This window comes from Leptodactylus fuscus, chromosome 1 (genome assembly GCF_031893055.1).
Source record: "Leptodactylus fuscus isolate aLepFus1 chromosome 1, aLepFus1.hap2, whole genome shotgun sequence".
NCBI lineage: Eukaryota > Metazoa > Chordata > Amphibia > Anura > Leptodactylidae > Leptodactylus > Leptodactylus fuscus.
Genome location: NC_134265.1, coordinates 133342895 through 133361345, shown reverse-complemented (window position 1 = coordinate 133361345; position 18451 = coordinate 133342895). Strand labels below are relative to the sequence as shown.

The 18451-nt window shown below is 44.2% G+C and overlaps 1 pseudogene and 1 gene segment (V, D, J or C); one reads left to right on the top strand and one right to left on the bottom strand.

Moving 5' to 3' along the window:
- Nucleotides 1-18451, bottom strand: part of LOC142206783 (Ig gamma-2 chain C region-like) — a 170761-nt gene that overhangs the window by 136625 nt on the left and 15685 nt on the right.
- Nucleotides 7624-7782, top strand: LOC142190971 (small nucleolar RNA SNORA17; annotated as a pseudogene).

Sequence of the window (18451 nt, the reverse complement as noted above, 5' to 3'; positions counted from 1 at the left end):
CCTCTATGGTACTTTATGGGTCTGTCAGCTCTCCCCTGTGGTACTTTATGGGTCTGTCAGCTCTCTTCTGTGCTACTTTATGGGTCTGTCAGCTCTCCCCTGTGGTACTTTATGGGTCTGTCAGCTCTCCTCTGTGATACTTTATGGGTCTGTCAGCTCTCCCCTGTGGTACTTTATGGGTCTGTCAGCTCTCTTCTGTGCTACTTTATGGGTCTGTCAGCTCTCCCCTGTGGTACTTTATGGGTCTGTCAGCTCTCCTCTGTGGTACTTTATGAGTCTGTCAGCTCTCCTGAGTGATACTTTATGGGCCTGTCAGCTCTCCTCTATGGTACTTTATGGGTCTGTCAGCTCTCCTCGGTGGTACTTTATGGGTCTGTCAGCTCTCTTCTGTGGTACTTTATGGGTCTGTCAGCTCTCTTCTGTGGTACTTTATGGGTCTGTCAGCTCTCTTCTGTGGTACTTTATGGGTCTGTCAGCTCTCTTCTGTGGTACTTTCTGGGTCTGTCAGCTCTCCTCTGTGGTACTTTATGGGTCTGTCAGCTCTCTTCTGTGGTACTTTATGGGCCTGTCAGCTCTCCTGAGTGATACTTTATGGGCCTGTCAGCTCTCCTGAGTGATACTTTATGGGCCTGTCAGCTCTCCTCTGTGGTACTTTATGGGTCTGTCAGCTCTCTTCTGTGGTACTTTATGGGTCTGTCAGCTCTCTTCTGTGGTACTTTATGGGTCTGTCAGCTCTCCTCTGTGGTACTTTATGGGTCTGTCAGCTCTCTTCTGTGGTACTTTATGGGTCTGTCAGCTCTCTTCTGTGGTACTTTATGGGTCTGTCAGCTCTCTTCTGTGGTACTTTATGGGTCTGTCAGCTCTCTTCTGTGGTACTTTATGGGTCTGTCAGCTCTCCTCTGTGGTACTTTATGGGTCTGTCAGCTCTCTTCTGTGCTACTTTATGGGCCTGTCAGCTCTCCTCTATGGTACTTTATGGGTCTGTCAGCTCTCCTCTATGGTACTTTATGAGTCTGTCAGCTCTCCTCTGTGGTATTTTATGGGTCTGTCAGCTCTCTTCTGTGGTACTTTATGGGTCTGTCAGCTCTCCTCTGTGGTACTTTATGGGTCTGTCAGCTCTCCTCTGTGGTACTTTATGGGTCTGTCAGCTCTCTTCTGTGCTACTTTATGGGCCTGTCAGCTCTCCTCTGTGGTACTTTATGGGTCTGTCAGCTCTCTTCTGTGGTACGTTATGGGTCTGTCAGCTCTCTTCTGTGGTACTTTATGGGTCTGTCAGCTCTCTTCTGTGGTACTTTCTGGGTCTGTCAGCTCTCCTTTGTGGTACTTTCTGGGTCTGTCAGCTCTCTTCTGTGGTACTTTATGGGCCTGTCAGCTCTCCTGAGTGATACTTTATGGGCCTGTCAGCTCTCCTCTATGGTACTTTATGGGTCTGTCAGCTCTCCTCGGTGGTACTTTATGGGTCTGTCAGCTCTCCTCTGTGGTACTTTATGGGTCTGTCAGCTCTCTTCTGTGGTACTTTATGGGTCTGTCAGCTCTCTTCTGTGGTACTTTCTGGGTCTGTCAGCTCTCCTCTGTGGTACTTTCTGGGTCTGTCAGCTCTCTTCTGTGGTACTTTATGGGCCTGTCAGCTCTCCTGAGTGATACTTTATGGGCCTGTCAGCTCTCCTGAGTGATACTTTATGGGCCTGTCAGCTCTCCTCTGTGGTACTTTATGGGTCTGTCAGCTCTCTTCTGTGGTACTTTATGGGTCTGTCAGCTCTCTTCTGTGGTACTTTATGGGTCTGTCAGCTCTCCTCTGTGGTACTTTATGGGTCTGTCAGCTCTCTTCTGTGGTACTTTATAGGTCTGTCAGCTCTCTTCTGTGGTACTTTATGGGTCTGTCAGCTCTCTTCTGTGGTACTTTATGAGTCTGTCAGCTCTCCTCTGTGGTACTTTATGGGTCTGTCAGCTCTCTTCTGTGGTACTTTATGGGTCTGTCAGCTCTCCTCTGTGGTACTTTATGGGTCTGTCAGCTCTCCTCTGTGGTACTTTATGGGTCTGTCAGCTCTCTTCTGTGCTACTTTATGGGCCTGTCAGCTCTCCTCTATGGTACTTTATGGGTCTGTCAGCTCTCCTCTATGGTACTTTATGAGTCTGTCAGCTCTCCTCTGTGGTATTTTATGGGTCTGTCAGCTCTCTTCTGTGGTACTTTATGGGTCTGTCAGCTCTCCTCTGTGGTACTTTATGGGTCTGTCAGCTCTCCTCTGTGGTACTTTATGGGTCTGTCAGCTCTCTTCTGTGCTACTTTATGGGCCTGTCAGCTCTCCTCTGTGGTACTTTATGGGTCTGTCAGCTCTCTTCTGTGGTACTTTATGGGTCTGTCAGCTCTCTTCTGTGGTACTTTATGGGTCTGTCAGCTCTCTTCTGTGGTACTTTATGGGTCTGTCAGCTCTCTTCTGTGGTACTTTATGGGTCTGTCAGCTCTCCTCTGTGGTACTTTATGGGCCTGTCAGCTCTCTTCTGTGGTACTTTATGGGTCTGTCAGCTCTCTTCTGTGGTACTTTATGAGTCTGTCAGCTCTCCTCTGTGGTACTTTATGGGTCTGTCAGCTCTCTTCTGTGGTACTTTATGGGTCTGTCAGCTCTCCTCTGTGGTACTTTATGGGTCTGTCAGCTCTCCTCTGTGGTACTTTATGGGTCTGTCAGCTCTCTTCTGTGCTACTTTATGGGCCTGTCAGCTCTCCTCTATGGTACTTTATGGGTCTGTCAGCTCTCCTCTGTGGTACTTTATGGGTCTGTCAGCTCTCTGTGGTACTTTATGGGTTTGTCAGCTCTCTTCTGTGGTACTTTATGGGTCTGTCAGCTCTCTTCTGTGGTACTTTATGGGTCTGTCAGCTCTCCTCTGTGGTACTTTATGGGTCTGTCAGCTCTCTTCTGTGGTACTTTATGGGTCTGTCAGCTCTCCTCTGTGGTACTTTATGGGTCTGTCAGCTCTCTTCTGTGGTACTTTATGGGTCTGTCAGCTCTCCTCTGTGGTACTTTATGGGTCTGTCAGCTCTCTTCTGTGGTACTTTATGGGTCTGTCAGCTCTCTTCTGTGGTACTTTATGGGTCTGTCAGCTCTCTTCTGTGGTACTTTATGGGTCTGTCAGCTCTCCTCTGTGGTACTTTATGAGTCTGTCAACTCTCCTCTATATATATATATATATATATATATATATATATATATATATATATATATATATATTTATTTATTTATTTTACCCATTCAAAAAAATCCAAAACTTTGCTAAATAAAATTTCTTGGAGACGCCATATTGTGACACCCATAACTTATTTTTTTTCAATTTTTTTGGCATCAACATAGACCTATGTAATACTCAGTGCTGGCATGGAGGCAGTGGTACAAGTGCTGCAATGGGAGCGATCACAGCAGGAATATCTGAAGCCAAGGAAACTGTATCTCACTTCATGGAGACACAGATGGGAATCAAGTTATCAGGATAAGGGAACTAATGCCCAGCAGTATAAGGTTTAGGGACCCTCAAAACTGGCTATAGTTTGCTTTTCAGGTATAATTTACCTTTCTTGCCTGTCCTCTTAGCTGGACAAATCAAATATGTTTATCATAAATAATCAATGGTTTTTTTTTTGTTTGTTTTTTTTTTTTTTTTTTTAAAAAAACATTGCTTTTTACAGTGTCTAGAAAGTGAATGAGAGTCTGGTTAATCCCATCCACACATTGCAGAAGAAAATCTGCTGTAGAAAACCTGCATTTTCAAAAACATCTGTGTTTTTGAACATCACAGGATGTCAATTATACCAGCATTGATGCTAGCACTTTCTCTATAGGTTTAAGGCCAAAGCTCCACGTAGTGGGCTGCAGAGAAAAAGCGCTACAGGGAAAACTGGTGGAAACACATCACAGTTTTTCCAGCAGCGTTTTTCACAGGAAGTCCACTGAGTTTTCCTTTGCAAACTTTCTGCTTCAATTCCACCTATAGGAAAACCACTAGCATTACCGTAGGTATAATTGACATGTTGCAATTTTCAAAAACAAAATCTCAGTTATTTCCGGTTTGCATATTTTTCTGCAATGTGTGGATGGATTCTGAATTCATTCATCAGAACTCAAATGATTATTTAGAGGCAATTACGTTATAGTACATGAAGTATTAAAAGGGACGTTTCTTAATGATTTATACAGAAGCATGGTGACAAAGCTATGACACAGCAGTATAATGCCAGGGTGGTGGTTTATGGTAGCAAAATTAATTGGCAGCTTCTCTTTAAAGGGTCTCTGGCTCTGCCATTGGTATATGGTCATTTGAGATATGCATATGCCTGAATAGCCTTTAAAGAGGCTATTCAGGTGCCACTGCTCGATTTTTCAAATACCCCCCCGCCGTTTTTATTACATATCGGTAAAACCGATATGTAAACGATCCACTCTGTGCACCCTGGGTGTTCCCACAAACCTCTCTGCACCTCCCTGCATCATACATTGCTAATGCCCCCTCTGTAGATTGTGCTCCAAGTTGTCCAACTCCTCTGTTCAAGTAATCGCCTCTAGTGTCTGTATTCGCGAGCGTACGCAATTTAAATCTCGGGCATGCGCAGTAATGCTCCCTTCTGAGCGCTACTGCGCATGCTTGTGTACCATTTTCTTGTAGAGAGCTGCATGACCGTACTGCGCATGCGCAGCGCGCTTGCGTATTTCTCAGGGCAACTGAGCTACTGAGCATGCTGCTAGATTTCAATTGCGAAGGGGCCACACGGTGGCTCAGTGGTTAGAACTGCAGCCTTGCAGCGCTGGAGTCCTGGTGTTCAAATCCCGCCAAGGGCAAAAAACCATCTGCAAGGAGTTTGTATGTTATTATTATTATTATTATTGTTTATTTATATAGCACCATTAATTCCATGGTGCTTTACATTTGGGATTCTCCCCGTGTTTGCATGGATTTCCATCCCATATTCCAAAAAAAGACATACTGATAGGGAAAAATGTACATTGTGAGCTCTGTGTGGGGCTCACAATCTACATAAAAAAAAAAAAAATAAAAAAAAAAAAGATTTCAATTGCGTACGCTCACGAATACAGACGCTGGAGGCGGTTACTAGAACAGAGGAGGAGGACTACTTGGAGCACAAGCTACAGAGGAGGCGTTAGCAAGGTATGATGCAGGGGGGTGCACGGAGGCTTGTGGGAATGCCCAGGGTGCACGGAGGGGCTCATTTACATATTGGTTTTACCAATATGTAAAATAAACGGGGGGTCTTTGAAAAATCGAGTAGCAGCACCTGAATCGCTTTTTTTACAGGCTATTCAGGCATATAAATATCTCAATTGACCATATACTAATGATAGAGCTCCTTTAAGGCTAAAGCCGCAGATAAAAAGTGCTGCGGGAAAAACTGTGGCGCAAACAAATTACGTTTTTTCCCACAGCACTTTTCACAGAAAGTCCAATTTCCTCTGCAGACTTTCTGCTTTTATTATACCTATGCAAAAACCACCAACATTTTCCATTTGTATAACAGACATCATACGATTTACGAAAATGTGACATTTTATGAAATGGCAGCATGTCCACTTCAAATAATTTTCTGCAATGTGTAGTTGGGATTAGCCACAATCATATCCACTTTGCAGTTATTGTAAATGCTACATGCAAAAACGCAGCATTTACACTACATGGGGCCCTGGCCTCAAGCTATATAACTTAACCGGTTGTAAAATATCCTATAAAAAAAAAAATTGTTATATACAGTAGGATTAAAGCAAAACTAAATTTTGAAACAACTTTTGATTTTCTGCCAGTATTTGTGTCATTAATATATTTTGTAATATACCTTATTAACAAATTCTGGTGCCTTTTTGCAAAATCCTGCATTTCTTTAATTTTTTTCTCTGTTTCTTTGTTGAGAGTTTGTCACTTTGTACAGTATATGAGCGTGTGTGTAAGGGCTCATTGACACGTGAGCAAAGGGGTGGATTTTGACAGCGGTAAAAGAAGCGACATGCCCTTTCTTCAGGCGGAAGCCGCGGCCCAGCGCGCCGCGGCTTCCGCCTATCGGCAGCACCCTCCTGTGTCGGCTCATTCATTTGAGCCGACATAGGAGGGGAAAGCCACGACCGCAATGGTCGCGGCAGGCGGATTTTGACCAGAGAGAGACGCGGCTCGCCACATCTCTCTCTGTGTCAAAACCCACGCGGACGGTTCACATGTGAACTGACCCTAATAAAGATAAAATAAGGATGGGGGATGGTCACTTCAGACAGTTATATCTTAGGCATCATAAAAATGGTGTCTGATTTCCTATGAAAGAAGAGATTCCCATCATCATATGACATCAAGATTGCAGTTCTACCTATATTATTTCCAGAGATATCAGTTGAATATGCAGTCTTATGAACTGTAAGATCTCATTCACATGACCGTGCACATTATCAGTGTGCTAGTCATGTTTTGCTGTCCATTTTACGGCACAGGCTCACAGATGTCATCCATGTGCTGTCCAATCATTATGATACATAATTTAAAGTTCATCAGTTTAAGTACAAGGCGCCATATAAGCAAGAGGCAGCAAAAAAACAAAACGCTGCATCATTTTCTTTACGATTTCAGAGTTTTCCTCTAAGGACTTTTTGCCTCTATTATACCTATAGAGAAAAATGCCAGTGGTTCGATAGATATAATTGACATGCTGCTAGGGTTGAGCCGATCTTGACTTTTCAGGATCGATTTTGAAATCCGATTTCTGATCATTTTTCATTTGAACACGATCTCGATCCCAATTCCGATCCCAATGCAAGTCAATGGGATTTTTTTGCTAATCGGGGATCGGATTTTAAAAACAATCCTATTCACTATACAGCATGGAATCTAACAATTGAACGCTTCAATTGTACCTGCAGAGATGGCTGGTCCGGTGCCCAGTGTTCTTGTTCTTCTTCACCTCGCTGCCCCCTGCCTCCCAAGTTAGGAGAGTGTGGGCAGGTTAGGAGAGTGTGGGCGGGTACTGGGAGGGGAGACATCACATCTCCCCGCCCTGTACCAGCCCACATGCTCCTAAGCCACAAGCCCGCCTTCTTACTAGCTCTTTAACACTAACCTGGGAGGCGGGGGCAGCGAGGCGAAGAAGAACGAGAACACCAGGCACTGGACCAGCCATCTCTGCAGGTAAGTAGCTAATAGAGATGTTAGCTAGTCTCCCATTAGAATGAATGGATGCAGCCGGAGCACAGGGGGGTTAAAGGCTGTGTGCCGGCTGCTTCCATTCATTCCTATGGAACCGCAGCGGAGCCTTCACACTGAGTATAGACTCTGCTCAGAGTCAGGGCCGCCGATAGGCCAGTACTACTGCTACTGGCGTCAGGGGCCCGGCCAAATTTAAAAATGGGGGGGGCCCGGTTTTGGCCCGCCACCGTGTGCCGGCCCCCTGGCGCCCGCAGCAGTCATTGTATGTCCTGTTTCAACTCAGATCTGCGTCCAGAGGACGCAGATCTGAGTTGAACACATACGCGGCTGAAGCGAGGAGCTGACACAGGTCAGCTCCTCGCTTCGCCACTGCACGCCTCTTTCGCTGACACATATGCGGCTGAAGCGAGGAGCTGACCTGTGTCAGCTCCTCGCTTCGCCGCTGCCGCCTCTCTCGGTGACACATATGCGGCTGAGCCGGAACCCGGCTCAGCCGCATATGTGTCAGCGAGAGAGGCGGCAGCGGCAAAGCGAGGAGCTGACACAGGTCAGCTCGCTTCAGCCGCTGAAGTGAGGAGCTGACCTGTGTCAGCTCCTCACTTCGCCGCTGCCGCCGGCTACCCAGCAGTGTAGACGCGATGTGATGACGTCACATCGCGTCTACAACTGTGCGCCAGTAAGAGAGAGAGGCGCGCAGAGAGCAGCGGGGGAACGAAGGAGAAGGTAAGTGTAATGTGGAACGTGAAAATGGGGGCAGATGAAGGAGAGGACGGCATGACAGTGGGGGCAGAAATGGAGGGACATGAATCTGGGGGTAGAGATGTGAGGACATGAATCTGGGGGCAGAGATGTGAGGACATGAATCTGTGGGCAGAAATGGAGGGGACATGTATCTGGGGGCAGAGATGGGGGACATGAATCTGGGGGCAGAGATGGGGGACATGAATCTGGGGGCAGAGATGGAGGGGACATTAATCTGGGGGCAGAGATGTGAGGACATGAATCTAGGGCAGAGATGTGAGGACATGAATCTGTGGGCAGAAATGGAGGGGACATGGATCTGGGGGCAGAGATGGAGAGAACATGAATCTGGGGCAGAGATGGAGGGGACATGAATCTGGGGGCAGAGATGGAGGGACATGAATCTGGGGGCAGAGATGGAGGGGACATTAATCTGGGGGCAGAGATGGGGGGACATGAATCTGGGGGCAGAGATGGAGGGACATGAATCTGGGGGCAGAGATGTGGGGACATGAATCTGTGGGCAGAAATGGAGGGGACATGAATCTGGGGGCAGAGATGGAGGGACATGAATCTGGGGGCAGAGATGTGGGGACATGAATCTGTGGGCAGAAATGGAGGGGACATGAATCTGGGGGCAGAGATGGAGGGGACATGAATCTGGGGGAAGATGATGGGTGTATATGAAGCTGGGGGAGAGACGGAGGGGGGACATATAATTTACGGGTGACTGTAGGAGGATTATACAGTGTGCGGGCAAATGGAAAATTAATGAGTGGGAGGAGTCAACATAACAGTGGGTGGGACTAAATTTCCCACGGCGCGCAAAGCGGCAGCACATTTTGTCCCTCTTTTGGTTCTTCAAAAGTTGAGAGGTATGGGTACAGGGGGCAATGGAAACATGTTAGAAGGTGGATGGGGGGGATTATTGGGACATCGGATGTGCGGCACTGTGGAGAGGGAACTGGGGCAATAATATATGATATGTAAGTTTTTAGCTGGAGAATAATAATGATGTAGGCTATACTACTAGCATAGCAGCCTGTTTGGGGGTGGGACTTTCACTTTAAAGGAGTGTTCACATTGCGTTTTTGGCCTCCCTTGCCGGGATACGTTGGTAACCAGTCACAATCAGCTCCCCACTTATCCCTGCACGGAGAACTGCAGGCCCCCCCTTTTTTTTAATGGCCAGTTCTTCGTGCAGGGATAAGTTGACAGCTGATTCTGACTGGTTACCAACAGATCCCGGCAAGGGAGGCCAAAAACGCAATGTGAATAAGCCCTGAGGATTTATTAGGAGGACTCTTATAGATGGTGTTGGCTCTCTAGAGGCGCTGCCACATGTAACAGATTATACCTGCAAATAGAATCTGATTAAGCCTTGTAATGCTGCTAAATAAAGGGAAATGTAATACATAATTGGTATGTCGCAAAATAAGGTAGTTTTAAAATGGCGGGGGGGGGGGGGGGCAGACACTTAGGCTGTATGGGGCCCCAAAATTGCTGATGGCGGCCCTGCTCAGAGTGAGTGGAGCATATACTCAGTGTGAAGGGTAACATTGTTAGCTTTTCCCACAATGCTTGGTCAGTAGCAAAGCATTGTGGGAAATAATCACCAATCTTGATCCCACCTAAAAAGATTGTGTTCGGAATTCCGATCACGATCGTGAAATTTTCTTGATCGCCAATCGGAATCCGATCTTTTCCGAACACGATCGCTCAACCCTACATGCTGGGATTTAAAAAAAACATTTTTGAAAACTAAGCTTTTCCGCTGTGGACAGTTTTCCGCAATGTTGGTCAGAATCCTATCCACTTTGCAGGTACTCTAAAACAGGGCATTTTTTGCTACGGCGTTTTTGCAATGTGGGGCTCTGGAACACACAGTTGGGATAGGGAGCAACACAGTTGGGAAAAGGAGCAGCTGCATAGAAATTTCCCAATCCTGACTGTGTATTCAACTGATATCTCTGGAAATAATACAGGTAGTACTGAAAAATTGGTGTCATATGATGATAAGAATTTCGTCGTCATGGGAAAACAGATACAAGTTTTTTTAATGCCTGATATATAAGGGTAAGTTCACACAGAGCTTTTTGGCCAGGATTTTGAAGTCGTATCTGCCTCAAAATCCTGACCAAAAAGACGGCTCCCATTGAAATCAATGGGCGCCGCTCAGGAGTTTTTTCAAGCCGGCTCCCGGAAAAAGAAGTGAGGTGCTCATTCTTCAGACCGTTTTGCCTCGCAATTCGGCCTGAAGACACAACCTCCTCCGGACTAGGCCCATTCATTGGGCCTAATCTGGAGCGGAGTGCGCAGCTGGATGCTGGTGCAGTGCACTGGATTTCAATCATGTCTACCTGGCTTTTGGACCAGAACCTGAGGCGGCCTCCGCCTCAGGTTCCAATCCGAAAAACCCTGTCTGAACTTACCCTAAGTGTTGGAACTGATCCTCCCCCTCCCTCATTTTCTCTTCATTACACACAAGCCTGTATGGTGAGAAGTGGGGGACAGCTCTCAATAGAGAAACAAGGAAAAGAATAAAGTTATATTCACACAACAGTGATAATTGACAGTGTGATGGTCATTTTTTATTGGCTGTCACATGGCTGCATTAAATTCACTGTATGTAAATGGGGGCTAGTCACATGACCAATATTTTGATAGTCATTTTTAAATGGACCGTCAAAAAATAGGTCATGTCTTATGTTTACCAATTTTCAAAATCTCTCAATACACTAAAATATATTAGGGATTAGAGATGAGCGAACACTAAAATGTTCGAGGTTCGAAATTCGATTCGAACAGCCGCTCACTGTTCGAGTGTTCGAATGGGTTTCGAACCCCATTATAGTCTATGGGGAACATAAACTCGTTAAGGGGGAAACCCAAATTCGTGTCTGGAGGGTCACCAAGTCCACTATGACACCCCAGGAAATGATACCAACACCCTGGAATGACACTGGGACAGCAGGGGAAGCATGTCTGGGGGCATAAAAGTCACTTTATTTCATGGAAATCCCTGTCAGTTTGCGATTTTCGCAAGCTAACTTTTCCCCATAGAAATGCATTGGCCAGTGCTGATTGGCCAGAGTACGGAACTCGACCAATCAGCGCTGGCTCTGCTGGAGGAGGCGGAGTCTAAGATAGCTCCACACCAGTCTCCATTCAGGTCCGACCTTAGACTCCGCCTCCTCCGGCAGAGCCAGCGCTGATTGGCCGAAGGCTGGCCAATGCATTCCTATGCGGATGCAGACTTAGCAGTGCTGAGTCAGTTTTGCTCAACTACACATCTGATGCACACTCGGCACTGCTACATCAGATGTAGCAATCTGATGTAGCAGAGCCGAGGGTGCACTAGAACCCCTGTGCAAACTCAGTTCACGCTAATAGAATGCATTGGCCAGCGCTGATTGGCCAATGCATTCTATTAGCCCGATGAAGTAGAGCTGAATGTGTGTGCTAAGCACACACATTCAGCACTGCTTCATCAAGCCAATACAATGCATTAGCCAGTGCTGATTGGCCAGAGTACGGAATTCGGCCAATCAGCGCTGGCCAATGCATTCTATTAGCCCGATGAAGTAGAGCTGAATGTGTGTGCTAAGCACACACATTCAGCACTGCTTCATCAAGCCAATACAATGCATTAGCCAGTGCTGATTGGCCAGAGTACGGAATTCGGCCAATCAGCGCTGGCTCTGCTGGAGGAGGCGGAGTCTAAGATCGCTCCACACCAGTCTCCATTCAGGTCCGACCTTAGACTCCGCCTCCTGCGGCAGAGCCAGCGCTGATTGGCCGAAGGCTGGCCAATGCATTCCTATGCGAATGCAGACTTAGCAGTGCTGAGTCAGTTTTGCTCAACTACACATCTGATGCACACTCGGCACTGCTACATCAGATGTAGCAATCTGATGTAGCAGAGCCGAGGGTGCACTAGAACCCCTGTGCAAACTCAGTTCACGCTAATAGAATGCATTGGCCAGCGCTGATTGGCCAATGCATTCTATTAGCCCGATGAAGTAGAGCTGAATGTGTGTGCTAAGCACACACATTCAGCACTGCTTCATCAAGCCAATACAATGCATTAGCCAGTGCTGATTGGCCAGAGTACGGAATTCGGCCAATCAGCGCTGGCCAATGCATTCTATTAGCCCGATGAAGTAGAGCTAAATGTGTGTGCTAAGCACACACATTCAGCACTGCTTCATCAAGCCAATACAATGCATTAGCCAGTGCTGATTGGCCAGAGTACGGAATTCGGCCAATCAGCGCTGGCTCTGCCGGAGGAGGCGGAGTCTAAGGTCGGACCTGAATGGAGACTGGTGTGGAGCGATCTTAGACTCCGCCTCCTCCAGCAGAGCCAGCGCTGATTGGTCGAGTTCCGTACTCTGGCCAATCAGCGCTGGCCAATGCATTCTATTAGCCCGATGAAGTAGAGCTGAATGTGTGTGCTTAGCACACACATTCAGCTCTACTTCATCAGGCTAATAGAATACATTGGCCAATCAGCGCTGGCCAATGCATTCTATTAGCTTGATGAAGCAGAGTGTGCACAAGGGTTCAAGCGCACCCTCGGCTCTGATGTAGCAGAGCTGAGGGTGCACAAGGGTTCAAGTGCACCCTCGGCTCTCCTACATCAGAGCCGAGGGTGCGCTTGAACCCTTGTGCAGCCTCGGCTCTGCTACATCAGAGCCGAGGGTGCGCTTGAACCCTTGTGCACACTCTGCTTCATCAAGCTAATAGAATGCATTGGCCAGCACTGATTGGCCAGAGTACGGAATTCGGCCAATCAGCGCTGGCCAATGCATCCCTATGGGAAAAAGTTTATCTCACAAAAATCACAATTACACACCCGATAGAGCCCCAAAAAGTTATTTTTAATAACATTCCCCCCTAAATAAAGGTTATCCCTAGCTATCCCTGCCTGTACAGCTATCCCTGTCTCATAGTCACAAAGTTCACATTCTCATATGACCCGGATTTGAAATCCACTATTCGTCTAAAATGGAGGTCACCTGATTTCGGCAGCCAATGACTTTTTCCAATTTTTTTCAATGCCCCCAGTGTCGTAGTTCCTGTCCCACCTCCCCTGCGCTGTTATTGGTGCAAAAAAGGCGCCAGGGAAGGTGGGAGGGGAATCGAATTTTGGCGCACTTTACCACGTGGTGTTCGATTCGATTCGAACATGGCGAACACCCTGATATCCGATCGAACATGTGTTCGATAGAACACTGTTCGCTCATCTCTATTAGGGATCCATGAAAATGGGCACACCTCAGGGGCAAAATGGCCAAGAAAATGTCCATTCACCCAGCCGTTTTGTACCACGGTTGTGCGAATGTGGGTTAAAAAATGCAGGATTTCACAGAAAGTAGCAACAATTTGTTAATAAAGTATATTACAAAATGTATTAATGACACAAACGTCGTCAGAAAATCAAAAAGTTGTTCAAAAATTTAGTTACGCTTTATATGTTTGCTTTTTTCAGCAACCTGGGCTTGACCCTAAAGAAAGAAACATAAAAAAAATTAATTGCATTCTGAGCTACATTACGTTTTCTGTTAAAACCCATAAAATTAATATTTTTTTCCATTATAATCAATAATAAGGCAAAATCTTAACACTAAGAAGTCACGCATGTACCTTTCCACTATACTACAGCCTTCAACCAGTGCAGTGCTTAAAGTTAGTCAAAGAAGAGAATTCAAGCCAAAGCCATAAGTAAGATTTTATAGATATATAACAAAAGAAGAGATGGAAACAATGGTGTTTTGTGTTCACATAAAATATCTTTATTGCACTTATATCATTACAGTAACAGTTAAAAGCACAGTAAAATAGGATATTAACAATACTGTGTTGTATACGGGCGGGGAGAGGAAAGTATGTACATAGCTTGAGCAGATAGATCCTGGATAACATAGCATTGCTGGACAGAGCACAGGCCTGTTCCAGTGGTTTTATTTTACCTACAGACAAAAAACAGAAGAAAAAAGGAATACCGTTAGCAATAAATAGTTATTTCTTACTACCATATAGTCAGTTGCAAACTATTATAGTTAGAATATAAATTGGAATACCAAAAGAATATTAGTGTTTCTCGCAGTTTCTCATGGATAGCCATTCTACATATCTGGAAGCTCCTAATGGTCCATTCACATGGAGGAAAATGGTGAGGAATTTGGTGTGGAATTTTCCACGCTAAAAAAAAAGTCTCCTATTGATTTCAATTGAGTTATGAAATCAATGGAAGGCTTTTTTTCAGCGTGGAAAATTCCACACCAAATTCCTCACCATTTTTCTCTGTGTGAATGCACTCTAATACATTAGTCACTATTGATGAGAATCAAGTAAATAGCCCAATAAAACCTGTCATTGCCAATGTTGTGTATGGGGAGGGGGGGGGTGCTTGATTCTCCCAAGATGTTAGAGGAAATAAGGAAAAGATTAGAACTTCAACTACCTGATCCTTTTGGAGAAAAACCAACCACCAGAGGTGTCCAGCAGTGGCTTCCTAATTTTTCACTGAGTACACATACACCGCTTTCCGAGTCTAGGGTGCATGTCTATAAGATTTTGAGTGAGTCAGCTCTCAGATGAGCGATTGTTTGTCTGACAGCATTCTTATATGTATTGCCAGCTTTAGGCTATTTCACTTGACTCTCCCCCATACATACTCAGTTCAGAAAAGTATGCATATATTGACAGAGGTGTAAGAGGCTCCTCTGTAAGCAGGTTATCTTTGCTGAGAACAAGAGGATCAGGTATATTGAAGGTCAACTGCTTGATGCTTCTTTTCCCTAAAATTTGGCACCAGGAAGAATCTAGAATCTCCCCTACACATTAAATGGTCATCCAACCCCTCTGAAATTGGCTGGCTTGACTGATATACATCTAATGTGCATGGCAGGGTTAAGTGGATATTTCAAATAAGGAAACCTATAGAACATTGTTTTATTCTACGAATATACTTTTTTGAAGGGGGAGGGAATTTTTTTTTTTTTATAGAAAATGATGATACCAAATAATAACTCATTATGATTTTTTAAAGGAATTTTTCCAGGAAGTCTGTTATTCTGGAACTCTTAGGGAGCCTTTACATGATGTAATGCTGTGCTCATTCTGATTGTAAAAACACGTTCAGAATGAGCGCGTAAAAAGCAGCTGCCATTGACTTGAATGGGAGCCGGCATACGTGCGCTCCCCATTGAAATCAATGGGAGGCTTTTTTCCCTATGCTTTCAATGTGATATGTGTGTAATACATTGAAAGCATAGGGAAAAAAAGCCTCCCATTGATTTCAATGGGGAGCGCACGTATGCCGGCTCCCATTCAAGTCAATGGGAGCTGCTTTTTACACGCTCATTCTGAACGTGTTTTTACGATCAGAATGAGCGCAGTGTTACATCGTGTGAAGGCTCCCTTAGGCGTTGAACCTAGGAGTTCATGACTAGTTGTGACACTGGGTCACATAATCGGAAATAGAACCTGGCCCTGAGTTTCTTTCCTCTTCCTCCTTTTCCATGTTTACAGGTTCAGCTGTTCTTTGGGTGCTGATTCTACTATTAGTGTGCACAGTACAGGTAACTACCTGGGGACACAGAAAAGGAGGTAGAGTAATGCTAGGTTCACACTGGCATATGGGTCTCTGTCGTTGGATTCAGTATGGGGACCCTGTCCCCTTAAAAAGCAGTTATCCATGGAAAACCAATAGACTTGCAGGACTTTTCTCTCTGCTGATTTTTACGTAGCAGAGACTCCAAAGCAAATGTGAATCCAGCCTTTCTGAGAGACTGGGAGTGGTGTTGCTCAGGTTGGAACCAGTCCAGAACTCCTAGGTTCAATGCCTAAGAATCCCAGAGGAAGTAATTACTTCCCATGCCTAAACCCTATAGGAACACCTTTAATGAAATCAGTTATGTTCTAGGTATTCCCAGCAAATACATTTATCACTTGGGATCCTTAATCTCTCGTTCCTCTTTGTCTGCATGACCACAGTGAGAAAGGTGTACTGAGGGTGCTGCTTACAGTTTTTGTAACGCCATCATTTAAAGGGAGTGGCAGCATACATTCAATTTAAAGGGAACTCTTTATCAGAGTTTTGGCTATTAAACTACAGCCATAATTCTCAAGTGCTTATAAATATTGATTCATATATTATTTGGTGTATAAAGTCAGCAGTAGTTGTGCCAAAGGGGACGTCAATAAATAAAGAATGGGCATGTTAAATGAACAGGGCACCAGGACTATTCACAACTTCAACACCTCCCAGGTAACTATTTGTGAAAGTTGTCTGCTGTGTTATCAATTTTTTTCTCTACTTTTGTTAATTGAGTGGTTTCAATGGGGACATGTCTACAAGCCCTACTGAATCATGACCTTGGTTTAATAACGATAACGTTGGTAACCAGGTCCCTTTAAATTGTTATTCCATGATAAGGAGAACATCTAAGATATTCTTTACACAAAAGTGTTCTTTTGACATTTCATAATTATATCTTAGAAGATCAAATGAATGGTCGACGACCTTGGATCATCTCTATATCCTAAAACTTTAGCGCAACTGAACTTTCAAGTATGTAAAATAACCTCAAGCCTCAATAACCAAAAGCCTAAATTAGTAGAACTAGTGGTGTGGAAACTGTACAGAGTATTGCAGCCCCATGTTCTGGAAACTTGTGGTGACTAGAGATGAGCGAACACTGTTCGGATCAGCCGTTCCGAACAACACGCTCCCATAGAAATGAATGGAAGCACCTGGCACGGCGACCGGCCGCCAGCAAAGTGTACGTGCCAGGTGCTTCCATTCATTTCTATGGGAGCGTGCTGTTCGGAACGGCTGATCCAAACAGTGTTCGCTCATCTCTAGTGGTGACCCAAGTTTAACATTATTTAATAACTACTTGACGGTTTATTTTATGTACAATTTATGACATAAACTGAATAATTATTACTCTCCATTTCTATGAATCGCACCTTGAACAAAGTAACAGTAGCACTGTAGAAGAGACTCAGAAGAAAGAGCACTATGAATGTGGAGGCTGTGGTCCACAGGTTATCAATATCATCATCTTCCTCTATGTAAAGTATATGGGCTGTTGGGATGTGATAAAAAATATGAAATATTAATACTATTCAGTACATAATCTGACAAACACTTACTGATCTGTACACTAAACACACTTCACATACATGCACATATACATATAGTCTAGTCAGTCATATCACCTTTCTTCTAAAGAGAACCCTGTTCATCTACAGATTATATGTCTATCACCTTGTGTACTAGGGCTGCAGTAAAAGTCACTGCTTGTTGTGTGTTCTAATTTTTCATACAAATCAATACAATAATGTGGATTTTTTTTTTATTTGGTTGAAAAGACCAAGCCAATATTGTCCTACAAACAAACTGAGCCTCACTTAAGTTAGATAGGTGCCATGGATTCAAGTGGCCTTTCTTGCCAAAGGGTTTCATCATTATTTGAGGCCATGTCAGAGATGTATTATTTTGGTATCTGTTCACCCTATGAACATCACTAGTCACACTAGCGCACCATACTTTAGTACAGTTTTTGCTCTAGAAGTGTACATGGGTATATTTTCTGGTACAAAATCTGCTAGTTTTTACTCATATACAGTTGAGTTTAGGCTCCAGATTATAATAGAAGCACCTGGTGTATTTCTATTTTATGGGTCTTGTGTCAGTAAAGTGCACAGCAGCAATGTTTCTTTCAGTAGACAAATCAATTTCTGTTGTTTTTATTTCTGTTTATTCTGTATTTCGTCCATTTTTTCTAGAACGTGGCCCCAACGGTTTAGTTATAATCTGGCACACTCAGTGGATTATTATACTGTTAGAATGTGTAAACCAGTGCATGTAATTTTATGGGTACGTTGGAATTTAGTAAATGTTCTTGATAGAAATATATTAGCAAGACCTGCCAAATGTATTGGGAATACATATCTCCTAGATCTGTGGCTACTGCCAGTATAGCTGGAATACATATGGACCAGCAGGGTCATTCAATTTGGCCTCTTTAAATTGGCTTTTTTTGTCATGACAGAGCGGTGGTGAGAATGATTGAAATGACTTTTCCCATGTGTATGTATATATATATATATATAGGTGTGTGTGCGTGTGTGTGTGTGTGTATATATATATATATATATATATATATATATATGTATATATATAATACACATTTATCAGATGAGGCTTGCACCATCGACCACCCATACTGTTGATTTTAAAAATCAATCTTATTCAATGTCTTTTATTAACACCTTCAACCCTACTATAGTTTGATGTATTTGTTTTATGTACATTGACAACATATTGGCTGTGCTTCTACAGCTGCTGAACCTACAGCATTTACCTAAGAATGTAGCCCTGTATGGCCTGAATCCTGTATGAATTTATATGTGGTTGCCTATATCTTGAATAATATAAATGTAGTTATCATTTATTATCTCCAAACTTTATATTTTTGATGCTACATTTTGATCATTTGTGTATTTCATTTAAGTA